The sequence below is a fragment of the Panthera leo genome, chromosome B2, assembly GCF_018350215.1.
Source record: "Panthera leo isolate Ple1 chromosome B2, P.leo_Ple1_pat1.1, whole genome shotgun sequence".
In the NCBI taxonomy this organism is placed as follows: domain Eukaryota; kingdom Metazoa; phylum Chordata; class Mammalia; order Carnivora; family Felidae; genus Panthera; species Panthera leo.
This window is the reverse complement of record NC_056683.1, coordinates 49,543,848-49,560,248: the sequence shown is the minus strand read 5'-3', so window position 1 is coordinate 49,560,248 and position 16,401 is coordinate 49,543,848.

Here is a 16,401-nt window from a genome sequence, read left to right as displayed (position 1 = left end):
CATGGCACAGCACATTTTCTCCTTAATGCTACCACTGGCTCAGAATACATCTGCATTGTTGCTACTTTTCCAGGTCCGAGGGAGAAAGTGGGGCCTAAGTTCTCACTCCCACCTGAAACTTGGCTTGAGGATAGGCTGGTGTCAGAAACCTGATACCTATCTTTAACTCTAGTTTGGATAACTTTCTTCTAGTCTAGGCGAGAGTAGAAATGGAGTAGCTGGGTAGGCTGGCTCTTCAGCTCTTGGCTGTATAATCTTTTGCTAATGGTATAAATATTGACATTTGTACTTAAAGTGTTCAAGCTCTTGAAATCTAGAAAAGATTTTCTGTCCTATCTAACAACTTCATAATTTTGCTATGAATCTCACAAGTCCATGTTGGTGTTCAAACTTGTGCAATGAATCCTTTCTCTGCTGATTATGGCACTAATTGCCCTATCCTGAGGGTAGTACTATAAAAAGTACATATAAAAGTACATATAAAAAAGGGTAGGAGAAGTATACAGAGGAAGGAATTTGCAGAGGAAAAAAAATCACACCTCTGAGTGTATCAAGATATTATTACCTTGTTATATACATGTACACATGTAATTTCAAAACAATGTGCTAAATACAATAGTCAAGGTAGGAAATGATAAGAAGCCACAGAGGGTGATAGCTATCCAGGAAATTTCAGAAAGAAGATTTGCACTGAAATGAATCTGAGTTGGTCTAGTGGAAAACGGGAGATGGGCATTCATAGCACAGGGAACAGTATAAGCAAACACAGAGGCACAAAGAAGCCTGGCACGTTAGGGGAACAGCAAGTAGTCCCATGTGCTCGGGATAGTGTGGACAGGGGAACATGGTGGGGAATACATATTTCTTGAAAGAATAATTGAATGAATGAATGAACATGGTGGTAGGCAAAAAACAGTAGGCAAATGGGGGCACCTGGGTGGCCCAGTTGGTTAAGTGTTTGACTTTGGCTCTGGTCATGATCTTGTGGTTTGTGGGTTTGAGCCCCACATGGGGTTCTGTGCTGACAGCTCAGAACGTGGAGCCTGCTTTGGATTCTCTCTCTCTCTCTCTCTCTCTCTCTTTCTCTCTCTCTCTGCCCCTCCTCTGCTTGTGCTCTCTCTCTTTCTCTCTCTCAAAAATAATTTAAAAACATTAAAAAAAGAAATAAAAAAAAGAACAGTAGGCAAACGGTCCACTTGTGAAAGGTTTTGTGTGCTCTATTACAGATGTGATGAGCATAGCTGTATCTCATAAGGTAATTTTGGCAGTAGTGAACAAACGGGATCAGAAACCCGAGGCTAGTGAGAAGACCAGAGAGGTGACAGCTCCTCTCAGAGCTGGATGGGATCCTGCAGATCACCTGGCTGGCCTTTCTCATTTGCACATGAGGCCCAGAGGAATGAGGCAACTTGCTCAAGGTCACTTGGAGTAGTTACTGGCAGAAACAAATTTAATGACTCCAGGTTCATGATTTTCTATGTTGGATTTGCAGCACTCAGTAATGTTTCCGGTAAATACTCACATCAGTCATTTCTCTGTGCAGCCTAGGGCTGGCCCTAGGAGCCAGTAAAAAGGACTTCCACATCTCACACCTCCAAATACATTGTATGTGGTGCCCCCTGGGGCCTGGGGCCCAAGTTACAGCTTGGGCTGCGGGCTGGCTGTCATTCAGGAAATTGCACATCCTCGCCAGCTCACAAGGTGGCACACTGTACCCAGAAGTAAATGGCTCCCTTATGGGGGAATCTGTCTTTGACAACCACTTTGAGACACTGCTGAGCAGTCTGTGTTCCTCAGTGCCGAGACTAGCTTTCTGGGCCTCAGAGATCCTTTGTTTTGAATGCAGGAGAAATGGTCTACGTTGAGCAGTCCAGATGTTCAAATACAGCATTGCCACCATAATATGTAGAGAGAGGAACTTTTCTTTACACATGGAACTGGAAAACATATAGTCTTTTCTTTGATATCTAGTTCTCACTTATGATAGCTGGGCTGAGGGGAAATACATATTCTCTCTGTCTCTCTTTCCTTCCCTCTCCTTCTCTCTCTCCCACCCCTACTCCCAAATCTGGATAAAAATCACCCTTATTTGTAATGCTTCACAGGAAAAACATCACTTGCAGTTTACAGTGAGGAAGATGATTACAAAATTGGTTTTCTTATTTTTTCCTAAGAGAAGTGGTAGAAGAAATGCATTTAATATTTAGACAGCTTTTGGTTTTGAATCCTGGTTCTACCATTTTCTGGTTATATGAATGTAGGCAATTTCATCTTTCTGAGACTCAGCACCCTCATATGTTAAATAGGGAATAATACCTATGTTAAAGAGTAGAATGTAATTAAAATAAAAAATGTAAAAGACTTAATACAGTACCCAGGAAATGGTAGGTACTCAGTACCTGGCAGTCATTATCCCAAGAGGTGCAAAACTTATGTTTCCTATTTGCTTGGCCCCAGGAAACTCACAACCAACTTTTATGTTTAAATGCCACAGCTATATTATTCCTCACGGTTATTAAATTTATACTCTCCATTTAATCTCTACACACACATACACACACACATAATTTAAGGTGATTTAAACAAAGGATTTAAACATGTTAATGTTATTATATAGATCTTTTAATTCACTTACAATTTTTTTAATGTTTATTTTTGAGAGAAACAGAGACAGAGCATGAGTGGGAAGGGGCAGAGAGAGAGGGAATCACAGAATGAGAAGCAAGCTCCAGGCTCAAGCTGTTAGCACAGAGCTCGATGCAGGGCTCGAACTCAAGAACCGCTAGATCATGACCTGAGCAGAAGTTGAACGCTTAACTGACTAAACCAACTGAAAGGGCGGGCCTACGCCGGCTGACTCCATCTTGTTCTATGTCCTTCACCTTGACCACACCTCCTCCCCTTGAGTAACCCACCCCCCTCACCTGCCTAACAGGACTCGGACCCTTCCCCAGCCAATCGGCTGAGGCCATAGCCATTACCTCACCAACTGCCCCTAGGCCCCAATAAAACCTTTGTGCTTTTGAAACTCGCTCTCTCCCCCCGGTATCTCACCGCTGCATCGGTGCAGGTAGGGGATTGAGCTCGAGCTAGCTCGAATAAAGGCTCTTTTGCTTTTACATCGGACTCGGCTCCCTGGCAGTATTTGGGGATCACGGATTCTGGGCATAACATTTGGGGGCTCGGCCCGGGATCCCCAAGACCCCCGAGGGACCCCCGACCCGGAGAGCCTGACTGGCCATGGTTAGTGTCTGTCTGTTTGGTCTGTCTTTTCTGTGTGAGCTCATTTCTGGAATTCTGGTAGTGCCCGACGCGGTCTAAGTGGATGCACTGGAGGACCACGGGCCGGGAGTTTTGGAAGACGTTCCGATCCTCCCTTCTGGAGGGACGTGGAATCCCCTCAAAGGTCTGAGACGAGGCGGGTCGCTCCCGCTGGTCGGCGTGAGGCCGTCATCTTTGGAGGGACGTGGAATCCCCTCAAAGGTCTAAGCTAGCTTTCAGTTTTGCTTCCATGGAGTTGAAAGACTTTCTAGGGGCCCTCTGTTTGTCTGTTTTTGTGTTTCTCTGTTTTGTTCTGTGGACTTACTGGACGGACGTTATGGGACAGACTCAGACTACCTCTCTACCCACCCTCTTGGCTTAAGCCCTTCCTAGCCCCGCTCCCTCCGGAGCCAAACCCATTCTTGCTTTGCAGGGGACAAAGAAGAAAAAAGTCTTACCCAGCCTTCAGCACCCCTCTACCCTGTCCTACAGGGGGGTACTGAAGAAAAATTAATTTTTTCCTCCCCCGTATAACCCCTCTAGGATGCTGGAAGAACACCATCCTCCCCCTCCGGGGGAGGCAGACGCTGTTCTGAGAGCGGGAGGCGGAAACGCTCCAGTGGGAAGCCCGCCCTTTACCAGACAAAGGGCTCAGAGGGAGCAATCCGCCTCTGCCGCCGACTCCACTATTCTGCCTCTGCGAACCACCAGACCCCCAGACGCGGAGGGGAATCAGCCCCATCACTATTGGCCTTTCGCCACTAGTGACCTCTACAATTGGAAAGCTCAGAATCCTAAGTTTTCCGAGAAACCAGCAGGGCTTATTGATTTATTAGACTCTGTTCTTTACCCATCAGCCCACGTGGGATGATTGCCAGCAGCTTTTGCAGGTCCTGTTCACGACTGAAGAAAGAGAATCCTCAATGAGGCCCGAAAACTAGTTCCGGGTGCAGACGGGAATCCCACCACCAACCAGGCTCAGATAGATGCCTCCTTCCCCTTAACTCGGCCCCAGTGGGATTTCAACACGGCAGAAGGTAAGGAGAGGCTCCGGGTCTACCGCCAGACTCTAATGGGGGGTCTCCGAATGGCTGCTAGAAAGCCAACCAATTTGGCAAAGGTAGGAAAGGTACAACAGGGAAAAGATGAATCTCCGGCTGCCTTTTTAGAACGGATCATGGAGGCATTCCGTACCTATACCCCCATGGATCCAGAGGCTCCGGAAAGCAAGGCAGCTGTTATCATGGCCTTTGTAAACCAATCGGCCATAGACATTAGGAGAAAATTACAGAAAATAGATAGACTAGGAGAAAAAAGTCTACAGGACTTACTGGTGGTAGCTAAAAAGGTATATAATAACCAGGAGCCTCCTGAGGACAAGCAGGCTCGCGCCATGGCAGCTGCCAGCAGTAAGCAGACTCGAGACCTGGCCAGAATACTACTAGCTACCACTGCTGACTTCCCCGAGGAACGAGACCGCCGTCTCCGGCAGCTGGCAGACGATGCAAGAAAAGGTAAAGGAATCACCAAGGGGGAAAGCAGAGGCTGCAAAAGGATCAGTGCGCATACTGCAAGGAGATAGGGCATTGGGCCCGAGATTGTCCAAAAAGGGCCGGCGGGAAGGGAAGCAAGACTGATCGAGTAAAAGTCCTAGAGCTAGATGAACTAAGTGATTAGGGGAGTTGGGGTTCGGACCCTCTCCCCGAACCCAAGGTAACTCTTAAAGTGGAGGGGACCCTTATTGACTTCCTTGTCGACACCGGAGCACATTCGGTCCTCCGCACCCCACAAGGAAAACTAGCTAGCAAGAAGTCCTGGGTACAAGGGGCAACTGGTATGAGCCAGTATTCATGGACTACCCGAAGAACAGTAGATTTGAGAATGGGCCGGGTATCCCACTCCTTTATGGTAATACCAGAATGCCCCTACCCGCTGTTAGGACGGGACTTACTGACCAAGATTGGAGCTCAGATAACTTTCAGACAAGGGGGGCCTCAGGTCACCGATGGCAAGGGCCACCCCATCCAGGTCCTGACCATGAAACTGGAGGATGAATACCTCCTCCACCAGGAGGCGCTCCCAAGAGAGAATAATATAGACAGATGGCTACAAGAATTCCCCTTGGTGTGGGCAGAGACGGGGGGGATGGGACTAGCCGCTCACAGGACCCCAGTCCTGGTAGAGCTCAAGCCAGGAGAGAGTCCGGTAAGGATCAAACAATACCCCATGTCTCAGGAGGCCTGGAAGGGGATCCAGCCACACATCCGGAGACTACGAAGCCTAGGGGTACTAGTTCCTTGCCAGTCTGCCTGGAACACCCCCTTACTGCCGGTCAAAAAGCCTCACACAAATGACTACCGACCGGTACAAGACCTCCGGAAAGTAAATAAGAGGGTCGCGGACATACACCCAACTGTTCCCAACCCATATACTCTCTTGAGCTCCTTGGCGCCCTCCAGGGTCTGGTATACTGTACTAGATTTAAAGGACGCCTTCTTCAGTCTGTCGCTCGCACCCCAGAGCCAACCCTTGTTTGCCTTTGAGTGGCAGTGGGCACTCACCTGGACACGGAGGAGGCAGGCTACAGTGGGCAACTCACCTGGACACGGCTACCTCAGGGATTCAAAAATTCACCCACCATCTTCGACAAGGCACTACACGAGGACCTGGGTGCTCCACTACATGACTGTTCGGGAATCCTGGAACAAGTACATGGATTCCGGACAGACCTGACCGACCGGCCCCTCCCCGATGCCGAGGCTACTTGGTTCACTGATGGCAGTAGCTTTGTGCGGGACGGACACAGGTATGCGGGTGCAGCGGTGGTCACCGAAACGGACACCGTATGGGCGGAGGCTCTACCCTCCGGAACGTCAGCCCAGCGAGCAGAGCTCATAGCCCTCACCAAGGCGCTGACGCTGGGAGATGGAAAACGGCTTAACATCTACACAGACAGCCGTTATGCATTTGCCACAGCTCATATTCATGGGGCAATTTATCAGGAGAGGGGGTTACTGCGGCAGAAGGACGGACTATAAAAAATAAGCAGGGGATACTTAACCTGCTTACGGCCTTATGGCTTCCTGCCAAGCTAGCCATTATCCACTGCCAAGGGCACCAAAAAGCTGATAACCCAGTAGCTAGAGGTAATCAAAAGGCTGACCAGGCAGCCAAGGCAGTAGCCCTTACTCCAGTCCCCACCATGACCATACAACTACCGGACCCGGGAGACCCAGTTTTACCAGACCAGCCCAAATACTCCCAGGAGGAGTTACAGTGGATCAAGAAATTCCCCATGGCCCAGGAGATAAAGAGATGGTGGTATACACCTAACAAGGAGCTCGTGCTGCCAGACCGGCTCGGAGTCTCAATATTAGAGCACATGCATCGGTCTACTCACATGGGGGCCCGAAAATTAAAAGACTTAATCCGACATGCTGGAATCAAGATTCACCAACAGGGCACCAAAATAGAGCAAGTTGTATCTGCCTGCAAGACCTGCCAACTCACCAACGCGAGAGCCACATCAAATAAAAAAGGAACCAGGCTCAGAGGCACCAGACCGGGAGCCCAATGGGAAGTTGACTTCACTGAAGTCAAACCAGGAAAGTATGGTTTTAAATATCTTTTAGTATTTACAGACACCTTCTCTGGCTGGGTGGAGGCATACCCAACCAAGCATGAAACGGCTCAGACGGTGGCTAAGAAGCTACTAGAAGACATCTTACCCAGGTATGGTTTTCCTGCCCTGGTAGGATCAGACAATGGACCAGCTTTTATATCGCAGGTAACACAGGCAGTAGCCAAGGCGGTGGGGGCAAACTGGAAATTACATTGTGCTTATAGGCCCCAGAGCTCAGGACAGGTAGAAAGAATGAATAGAACCCTAAAAGAGACCCTTACCAAATTAACCATGGAGACTGGCGGGGACTGGGTGACTCTCCTACCGTACGCCCTTTACCGGGTTAGAAACACTCCTTACACTCTGGGTTTTACTCCCTACGAGATCATGTTTGCCAGGCCACCCCCTGTTATTCCCAGCCTTCGAGCTGAACTTATTGCTGAGCTTATTTTTTTTTTTAATTTTTTTTTAACATTTATTTATTTATTTATTTATTTTTCAACGTTTTTTATTTATTTTTGGGACAGAGAGAGACAGAGCATGAACGGGGGAGGGGCAGAGAGAGAGGGCGACACAGAATCGGAAACAGGCTCCAGGCTCCGAGCCATCAGCCCAGAGCCTGACGCGGGGCTCGAACTCACGGACCGCGAGATCGTGACCTGGCTGAAGTCGGACGCTTAACCGACGGCACCACCCAGGCGTCCCACATTTATTTATTTTTGAGACAGAGAGAGACAGAGCATGAACGGGGGAGGGCCAGAGAGAGAGGGAGACACAGAATTGGAAGCAGGCTCCAGGCTCTGAGCCATCAACCCAGAGCCCGACGCAGGGCTCGAACTCACGGACCGCGAAATCGTGACCTGAGCTGAAGTCGGACGCTTAACCGACTGAGCCACCCAGGCACCCCTATTGCTGAGTTTAAAGATCAAGAACTTTTTCTTTCCTTGAGAGGGCTCCAGAGGGTGCACGAGGACATTTGGCCGCACCTCCGTGCCATCTACAAGGCTGGCCCGACCCCGACACCTCATCAGTACAGGCTGGGAGATGGTCTACGTCAAGAGGCACCACCGAGAGACCCTCGAAGTGCACTGGAAGGGACCCTACATTGTGGTGTTGACAACCCCCACCGCTCTCAAGGTAGACGGCATCGCGACCTGGGTCCATCACACCCACGTTCGGCCAGCGGACCCCTCCTCGATCTGGAAGGACTTCGTCACGCGATGGGCCATCAGTCGGGACCAACACAACCCGTTCAAGCTCAAGCTACAGTGCATTCGACCCACCAAATATTGGTAACTCTGTTAACTCTGCTTGTCATTGCTCATGCTGCCGGGAGTCCCCACTCCCCCCAAAACATCACCTGGCAGATCATAGACACCGGCTCGGGGACAATACTTAATCAGACGTCCCAGAGCCACCCCAGGGACACTTGGTTCCCAAAACTTTGTGTAAACCTCCAAACTCTGTTTCCCCTTGTCACCATAAATGCAGCCGGTCCCATGATTGGGTCCCTAAGCTACATGACAAGGGGGGAATGAAAGGGCGGGCCTATGCCAGCCGACTCCATCTTGTTCTGTGTCCTTCACCTTGACCACACCTCCTCCCCTTGAGTAACCCCCCCCTCACCTGCCTAACAGGACTCGGACCCTTCCCCAGCCAATCGGCTGAGGCCATAGCCATTACCTCACCAACTGCCCCTAGGCCCCAGTAAAACCTTTGTGCTTTTGAAACTCGCTCTCTCCCCGGTATCTCACCGCTGCATCGGTGCAGGTAGGGGATTGAGCTCGAGCTAGCTCGAATAAAGGCTCTTTTGCTTTTACATCGGACTCGGCTCCCTGGCGGTATTTGGGGATCATGAATTCTGGGCATAACACCAACCAGGTGCCCCACTTTAAATTAATTTGAAAGGAATAGAGGAAACTACATATTTAATACATTAAAAAAAATCCCCTTGGCCCCAAATATTCATTGTAGCCTACTCCACTGATGTCAATTGGAAGAGAAGTATTTTTTGATCCAGTAAGTCCCAGGAGTTGTACATGTTCAGCTGGACTTCCCTCAGGGTACAAAAGAACACACATTTTCTCCAACAGTGAGACATTTTTTCTGGCACCCTGTTTGGTGCTAAAAGAATCACTGAAAAAGTGGTAGTTTCTGACCCTTGTTTGTGCATCTCCAAGTGACTACAAAAACCCAATCCCTCCTCCTTAAAGAGTAGCCAAGACAATAGAATTCCTTCAGTTAGTGAGAGAACTCAGGTTTGTGGTGTTGGCCTGAGGGTGGTGAGAAGAAACATTCATGTATGGGGGATTTTCCTTCATTTGTTCCTTATATTTGTGAATATGGCAATCAGGGGGGTTGTACTTACCAAGTCATAACTCTGCATCTTCTTATATTTGTGGGAAGATTAAATTGCATTTAAAAGTAATAGAACCTTACTTTTCATGTCTGGAGTACTAATGTGGCCCTGGGTGCTAACCTCAATGACAATTCCATTGAGAGTTATTAAACATAATGATAATAGCAGTTCATATATGCTGAGCGTTGGCTGTGTGTGTCAGGCACTATGCTGTTTTATGTGTATCTTAGTCTTCACATGGCATGAGTTTGGAAATATCGTTATCCTCATTTGACAGATGAGGGAACTGAGGAGTTAATTACTTGCCCAAGGTCACAAGAGCTAGTAAATATTAGCCCCAAGATTTAAACTTGCAGGGGGCGCCTGGGTGGCTCAGTCAGTTAAGCAACTGACTTCAGCTCGGGTCATGATCTCGCAGTGTGTGAGTTCGAGCCCTGACAGCTCAGAGCCTAGAGCCTATTTCAGATTCTGTGTGTCCCTCTCTCTGCCTCTCCCCCACTTGTGCTGTCTCTCTCTCTCTCTCTCTCAAAATTAACATTAAAAATTTTTTTTTTTAAATTAAACTTGCATTTCTTGGACTAAAGACCCGCCACTGCCTAATCATCTTATCACTCCATTTGCATGAAGTTGGATAAGTTACCTATGACTAAAATGTTTCTTACATAGGTCACTGGAGGTTCTCAAGATTAACTCTTGATTTATGAAGAACATTGGAGATCCACTACTTCCTGCCTTTCCAGAAACACACATCTATTTACTAGTACCAGATGCATGATTTTGGTCTTGTTAAAAACTGTGATGTTTTTATCTCACTATCTCACTAACAGCACTCAGTGGGTGCTGATTTTGAGAGTTCTGCTCAGCGGTGAAGAGAAAATATTTTGAAACGAAGATTAAATTAAAGAAAAAAAGATGACTCCAATTTGAGCATAAAGGTGTTCATGCTTTCTCTTCTCTTAAAATGGACAAACATCATGGCAGTATCAGAGATCACAGTGTCATGACTGAGCATGTGACCCTGGAGCCAGATGCCAGGCTACAGTGCCGGCTCTGGCATTACTAGCTGCACTAATCTTGGGCAAGTCGCCTAATCTCTCTTTGCCTTCCTTTTCTCTACTGTAAAATGGGGATCATGACAGTACCTACTTCACAGCATTGTTGAGAGGCTGGAATAAGGTAATATATACAAGGTGCTAAGACTAGTACCTGGTATGGTACATGTGTTGTCCACTATGTTATTAAGAGAGAAAAGTCACCCAGTATCATGCCACAATTACATATTGTTTTTCATATTTTGCTCTCTCTTCTGCTCATTTCATTTGCTGTCTCATTCTGCTCATATAAAGCTTCTTATACTGCTTTATACTGCTGTAACCACAACATGTATGCAATTTATATTTGGTAATTTCTTACTTAACTTTACGTTTTATACATTTTCTGTGTTTCCATGTAGTGTTCATAATAATTTTTAGTGGCTTCATACTATTCTTTTAGGTTGATGAACCAAAATTAACGTAGTTATTCCTTTATTTTTGTACCTTTATTTCCACTTACAAAAATTAGATAATGCTTGTAGCTGTTTTAGTTGTTTTTTTTTATGGTGAACTATATAATGTAGACAGTATATATATGTCTTTATATATTTACAGTTGCCTTCCATGTTAAAATTCTGTGTGTGTGTGCATTTTTTATCTAAAGCCTACCTTGGGACAGTTATATAATCTCTTTGAACCTTGGTTTCCTCAACTGTAAAATAAGGATGACAATAAATAATACTTGTGTCATAGGATTGTGGTGTTGATTAAAAGAAAAAATGTAAATCATTAGAGGAATTCTGAGTTGGAACTAGCTGTTACTGGTCTTACTTGTTTAATACACCACCTTAAGCAGGGCCTATGGGTAAATGCTCCTGCCTTTTAATTAATTTATTTATTTATTTTGAGAGTGAGACAGTGGGGGAGGGGCAGAGAGAGAGAGGGAGAGAGAGAATCTCAAGCAAGCTCCACGCTGTCAGCACAGAGCCTGATGCAGGGGCTTGAACTCATGAACTGTGAAATTATGGCCTGAGCCAAAACCAAGAGTTGGACACTTAACTGACTGAGCCACCCATGCACCCCTCCAACCTTTTAATTCTTGTTTTCATAGTTAAGTAAATCAATGCATTTGACAAAGATGGATTTATGAGTTGGTCTGGGGTTGTGGCTGTCACAAAACTTACAGACTTCCTACTCCACTGGCTTACCTCTGTGGTTTCCTTACATGCTGTCTGTAGTGACACACCACAGCCCTTTGCATGGCCTGAAGGCAAGGACCAGCCCTTGTTTATAGTGGTGACAACACCAGAAGCCATGTAACCATTTCCCACAACCACATTCTTGTGATTTGACAGAGACCAGACCTGGGATGGGCTATGTGTGCTGGATGTTGGAGTGGGTTCTGAGTGCACCTGCCTTCCTCAGATGGGATACTTTGCTTGTGGAAAATTCCTAGTTTCCTGTGGTCCCATGCATCTGCCAATTCTACACTCCTGGGCTTTTCAGCATCTAAGGGAAAAAAGACACAGATTTCCCACAGAGCACTTGTCAATTGCCTAATTCCCTTCTGTGGTCACCCCAAACCCCAAGTGGGATCCATTAAGAAAGCAAAGTTTGCTTCCACCGCTTGTTTTTGACTGTGCCTGCATAGGGGATGCCAAACTTCTCATTACTGTATTTGAAAATGTATAGAAAATATAATCCAGTATAAAGGGAAACAAATCCTTTGGATCTATGCTGCTTAGCTTTTGAAATCTACTAGTATAATGTGGGCTTAAGAATTTAGATGAGTCAAAGTTGTCATATGACAGTGAGTTTACTGGATGAAGAAATGATTGCATTACTCCTACTATACAGAAGGTGTACTCCTAATTATTCTCATTAGTACCAGAACCCTTTTTATAAAAGCTAAGACTTGTTGAGTGATTACAATAAAATGGAGTCTCTTCTAACACATGCATTTTCTCATTCAATTGTCATAATAACGCTGTGATTTCAGAACTATTAATCAGTGTCATTGTACAGAGGAGAAAACTGAGGCACAGTTTGAGTGAGTACCTTTATTTTTTTTTAAGTTTATTTATTTATTTTGAGGAAGAGAGAGAGCGAGAGTGAGAGCAAAAGAGAGCAAGCAGTGGAGGTGCAGAGAGAGAGGGAGAGAGAGAATCCCAAGTAGGCTCTGTGCTGTCAGTGCAGAGCCCCATGTGGGGCTCAATCCCATGAACCATGAGATCATAACCTGAGCCAAAATTGAGTCAGGTGCTTAGCTCACTGAGCCACCCAGGCACCCTGGGTGAGTACCTTTCTTGAGGTTATGACTCTTGCCGTTGGTTGCTAAACTACATTGTCTCTCTATCAGAGATCTGCCAAGAATCACTTGCCTGTACTGAAGTCTCTCAACCATGGAATCTTCTCAGAGGATCATTCTCTGCGAGTGGTCAAAGAGAGCATGTTAATTTCAATATTTGCTTACTCATACAATTATAGAATTTTTATGGGAAGCTCACTGAAAATACAATCAAGAGATCCTTGACTTCACCAGTTTCCATAAATACCTCAAACTGTAATGGCCTCTATCTTGTTTGTGTGGAGGAAGTGGATCCAGTCCTTTACCAGGGCCTCTTCCTCAGTGGTTTCTGGGGATCTCTGGGCAACATTCTCATTTCCCTGTAATTTTTCCCGAGGTTGCTTACTACCTTGGTGAATTGTCGGCTTTTGGACAACCAATCCCTGCCCCATTCCAATGCCTACAGGAGGAAACTTCTTTCAGGCTTTATCATTTTCTAGGGCTAGGCTATGAAAGGTTATGCAGCTTCCAACTGGTTCTCTTAAAATGCTAATTCTGGTGGAAGCCATTTGCCATGCAAGAAGCCCAGCTACCTTCAGAATGCCATGCTGGAAAGGCCGTGTGTAGATGCTCTGGTTGACCATCCTTGCTGAGTTCCCAGACAACAGCCAGCACCAACTTCCAGGCATGTGAAAGAGCCATCTTGGACACCCAGTCTAGCTGAGACTTCAATTCACTGCAGCGCCAGCCAATATCTGAATACAACCTCATAAGTAGAATCAGCCTCATTATTCATGGGGCCCAGTGAAAAATTAAAGCACACAATTCCTTGCCAAAAAATCATTAAGACTGTCAAGCAGTGCACTAAGCCAAGTGTGGGGCCCCTTTAAGAAGAGGGTCCTATGTAACTTCACAGTTTGTACCTGCACGAAGCCAGCCTGCTCACAAGATCTCAGGAGAAAACTACTCAACTGAGCCCTTCCTGAAGTTTTGTGATCAAAATAAAATGGTTGTTTTACACCAGAAAATTTGGGGGTGATGTATTACAGGGCCACAGTAATCACATCAGCCCCAAAGACAATTATTTCTGAATGTACCAGCCCAGCATTGTCGCACTTTCTAATCATTCATTTAGCCTTAAATTTGTGGGTCTAGGTATGCTGGTATGCTGGGCTATACCTATGGTCCAATTCTATTTATTGTTCTGTCCTCCAGCAGGAGTTGAAAATTGTGTCTTTGTATCTTTGCTGCATGTTTTACTATCTCAACACCTGCTAATTAAAAACTCATAAGCACACACGTGTATAATCACAAGCAACAGTGCACAACAACACAGTAGATCGATAGTTCAAAAGGCATTTTTTTGCTGCAAAAGACAGTCTGCAGAGATGTGACTCTGCCAACAGTATAGACAGTATAGGTGACCTTTAAAATCACCTTTTACAAAAAACAATTTTATCCCCAGGAACCACATCTTCCCAAGTTGCTCCACTTTATATTTGCATAATTGAAAGACCTAATTGTGTGCATTTCTTAGAAAACAATGGGGAGTTCAAGACATTTGTGCAAGGCAAAATAAAATGCTTGCTTCTTGGAAATGCAGATTTTTTGGGGTAGTAGGCTAATTAATGACCCCCAAAGATATCCATATCTGAATCCCTGGAACTTGTGATTGTTGCCTTAAATGGCAAAAGGGCCTGTGCAGATGTGATTAAATGAAGGCTATTGAAATGGGGAGATGATCCTAGATTTTTACGGAAGACCCTAAATGTCATCACAAACATCTATATAGGAGGGGGGCAGAGGGAGATTTAACAACAGAAGAGGATAATGTGATAGGTGGAGGAAGGGCCACCAGACAAGGAATGTAGCTCTAGAAGCTGGCAGCAGCAAATTCTCTGGAGCTTCTGGAGGGAGCACAGCCCTGTTGATAACTTGATTTTGGCCCCATAAACTGTAAGGGAATAAATATATGCTGTGTTAAGCCTCCAAGTTAGTGATAATTTCTTGCAGCACTGGTAACAAACTAATAGAGTGCATATCTGATTGTTTATTTCTTCTTTGAAAATCTTTCTTGCATGGGAAACTCTTCATCAACTTGGGTGTTTGATTAGCCTAAAGCACTGTATTCCCGGGCTGGAAGAGGAATTATTAGGCATCACCTATTGGTGATCTCTGGGCCACTGTCCTTGCTGCAGAGCAGTAATCGAGCTTCATGGTGTCCAGGCCCCTTTTTAGCCCATTCTGGACAATTTGCTTAATCTTGTGGCCAACCCAGTTGAACACCATCTTCAGTGGCAGCAGAAGGGGCAGGTCTGGCAAGTGCCTCTGACTCACCCCTGTGGTGGGTTGGAAAGGAGACAGAAGGATGCTGTTTCGGGTTGACTGCTGTGTGCCCCATGTGGGAGATGCACAAAGAGCATTCTGGGACACAAAGTTGGCTTCTCACCATCTGACCGAAACAAGCAACTTCTTACAGTAACCTCGGGGGAAGGAAGTCAGTGTTGGTGGAGGACTCCTTCCACGAACTTAAGCCCAGATGTCTGACCTAGATTTTCATCCTCCAAAATGACCTTCCTTCTTCTTTTGGTGGTTCAGGGTTAAACACAGTGAAGTAAACACTGCATGGCAATCTTATTTGATGTAAAGATTATTTTAAATCCTTTGGCTTTATTAAACTCTTTGAATTTGATATATTAAAGGGCAATAGGGCAAAAAAGTTTGGGTGGGTCATTATTGTCTTTGCAGATGTGATATTTTTTAGGAAAAGCTGCCTGCTCCACTTCCAGAGCCTCTCACTCTTTGTTTCCATCCTCACGTGGGATAGTCAGCCACGGCTGGTTCTCAGGCTTAGCAAAACAGACCATTTTCTATGCGCTGTGGTTTGTGGGGGCACTGAGAAGGCATTCTGCCTCCAAAATAGGTCTTTGTGCTCTGCTTAAATCCTCTGTTTAAAACATCAATTTGGTTTTTTTTTTTTTTTTTTTTTTTTTTTAATACACACCTGTAGGAGGTTGACACATTGGGCTGGTTAAGGTAGGTAAAATTTTCATGACATCCTCCCCAAACTCTCGTATGGGTCCAGCATTGTACCAATTACTGGGGAATCAAAGATCAGTAAGTTGTGTCTGGTGATGTTTTCCCACCTCTGGAGACTATTGCCAAAACTGATGTGAAAAAGAGCTAAGTTTTTTTTTTTTTAATAAACCACAAGAAATAATAAGAATGAAAGAACATGACTATATATGATATGTAGGTAAGGAAAATAGATGTGGGGTTTTATTTGGATAAGGAAAGGTATGAAGGGTGGATGTTTCTTTCTTTCTTTCTTTCTTTCTTTCTTTCTTTCTTTCTTTCTTTTCTTTCTCCTCATTTTCTTTTTCTTTTTTTTTTGTAAAGAAGAAAAGAAAAGTAAAAAATTGTTCCAGGATGAAAAACATATAGAGGGCAAAAATTCAATGGATATAGAAATTGGTAGAAGGTTTGTGGAAAATGAATATTGAGAAAAGAATTTTATGCAGTCAAGCTAAGATTGGAATGGATTTATGTTAAGAAGAAAAAAAAAGAGAGTTTTAATACCAAAATTACACAGGTGCAAAATTAGAATTTGGTTTTCTCTCTGTTAAAAGGACAAAGTTTTCTTAGATTATTGGTCGGTTCTTGATAAGAAACTGTATATGAAGTTTTTCTTTACCTTTAATGTAATCTACCTAGAAAACAAAGATTCTGTTTTGTCTTTATCCAGTCTTTGACTGCTTAAGAAACTTAATAATATCTATTAAAGGAGCTAAATTGTTTTTTTTTTTTACAACAATGTGACTTTTTGTCTATGTTAAAT